Source organism: Penaeus monodon, chromosome 18 (assembly GCF_015228065.2).
Source record: "Penaeus monodon isolate SGIC_2016 chromosome 18, NSTDA_Pmon_1, whole genome shotgun sequence".
Lineage (NCBI taxonomy): Eukaryota > Metazoa > Arthropoda > Malacostraca > Decapoda > Penaeidae > Penaeus > Penaeus monodon.
This window is the reverse complement of record NC_051403.1, coordinates 23,212,001-23,214,500: the sequence shown is the minus strand read 5'-3', so window position 1 is coordinate 23,214,500 and position 2,500 is coordinate 23,212,001.

The following is a 2,500-nucleotide window of genomic DNA, read 5'->3' as shown; positions in this document are numbered from 1 at the left end:
TCTACTTCAACACCCAACACTCAGAACCATATGATGCAATTGGGAAAACTAATGAGTTCAATAACCTCAGCTTTGTCCGTAAGGTAATGCTTCGGTCTTTCCAGATGTTATTGAGAGCAACTGTGGCGCTTTTGGCAATGGTAATTCTTCTTTTTATCTCCGGTGAATCATCATATGTATTAGTTAAAACAGCTCCAAGATAAGTGAACTCTTTCACATTTTCCACAATCATTCCATTGATTGTAACATGTTCATCATTGTTCATTGCCGGTTATCTTTGAATCTTCATGATCTTAGTTTTCTTGGCATTAAGAAATAAGCCAGCCTTTTCGCTTGCTTCTCTAACTTTATCTAGTAGTTGTTGTAGTTCAGTGATACTGCTGGCAATCAAAACTATATCATCGGCGTACCTCAGATTTGATATTTTGTATCCTCCAACATCCACAGTTCCTTCAAAATTCTCTAGAGCACCTCTCATAATTGTTTCAGAATATATATTAAAGAGGTGCGGAGATAGAATGCAACCCTGTCGTACTCCTTGTTTGAAAAATTCTTAATAGGATAGTGTTAATAATTAGTTGCGACGTCACGGACTGTATCCTTGTCAAGAAATTATGAAAGGAATTTTGAAATTGTCAGAAGAGTAGATTGAACATTATAATTTCATAATCAGATGATGATAAGAACTAAAATTACAATGATAATATTGAAAACAATAATAACAATGATGATAACAACAGTAACAGTGGTAATAATAATGATAATTATTATTATTATTACCATTATTAAAATTGATAACAATAATGATAATAATGATGATAAGAACATAAAGTACAATGATAATATTAATAACAATGATAATAATGATGATGATATCAATAGTAACAATGGTAATAATAATTATTATTATCATTATTTTAATTGATATTATTACTTTTGTTATTATTATCATCATTATTATTATCATCAAGATCAGTTGTCATAATCATCATGCTTATTATCATTGTTATCAGGACTATTATTATCAATACTATTTCAAATATCTTTTTAGAACCGTCAGTATCTCATTTAAAACAATTTTATCTTACATACAGGAATTCCTTCGACCTTTTCTCTCTCACTTTCTCTCTCTCTTTCCATCTATCTGTCTATATATCTACCTCTTTCCCTCCCTACCTTCATGTATCCTTTTCTCTCTCTCTCGCTCATTCTCTCTCTCTCTCTCTCTCTCTCTCTCTCTCTCTCTCTCTCTCTCTCTCTCTCTCTCTCTCTCTCTCTCTCTCTCTCTCTCTCTCTCTCTCTCTATCTATCTATCTATCTATCTATCTATCTATCCTTCCAACTCCCTACCACCCTCCCACACCCTCCCTCCTTCCTCCTCCCTCTCCCTCTCCCTCCTTCCCTCTCTCCTTACTCCTCCATTTTCCCTCTTCTTATTTTTTCGCCAAAAGGACGTTATAAGAGGACACCGCGATTCATCCTGGCTATAACGAAATCCCTTTTCGCCCAACCTTTTTGACGATGCTCATGTGTTCTCGTTTGGCGAAAACTGCTCCTCCGCCAGATGATGTCTCTCGGGAAAATATTGATGCTGCTGAAGACACGAAAGGTCGATGAGTCACTGAGGACCTGGCTTTAGGAGATAATGAAAAGGTTTATCTGTCTAATTTGTCTGTCTGATTGTCTATTTGTCTATCTGTCCTGTTTGACTGTCTGTTTATGTGTTTTTATATCAGTCTATGTATATATGTATCTATGTATCTATATATGTATCTTACCTATCTATATATCTATTCCTCTATCTATCTACTTATCTATCTATATCATTATCTATCTATCTATCTATCTATCTATCTATCTATCTATCTATTATCTTTATCTATCTATCTATCTATCTATCTATCTATCTATCTAGATAAATATCAATGTATGTACATATATATACTACTGTTCTTTTTATATTATTTTATTCCAAAATGACAGATACAACGACGAATAAAGAGACGTAATCTGAAACACCTATTAAATAATGATAATAATAATAAATATATAAAAAGTGCAAAGACCTCGTCAGATATATAAAAAGAATTAGAGAATGATTTCCGGTGATCCTCCCCCCTCCTTCCCCTTCTTCCCTTTTATCGCCACACACACCCTTCCTCCCCATTATCCTCCCTTCCTTCTCCCTCCCCCGGTCCCTAGCCCCCCTTTCACCCCCCCCCCAAAAAAAAAAAAAAAAAAAAGGAGAGAGAAAGAGAGAAAAAAAGGGAAAAAAATCGTACGTGATGGGGAGTTGCAACGAGCTCATAACCCCAGGACTGAACCCTCGGGGGATTTCTTAAAGGTGGTCATAATAAAACAATGGAGAATGAAGGAGGACGTTAGCGATGAGGGGCGGGGAACGCGTCGGGAAGAGGAGGGCCGTCGGCAGAGAGAGGGTGGATGTTGGGGAGTGGACGCTGGGACGGCAGAGGGACGGAGGGGAAAGAGGGTGGACGTG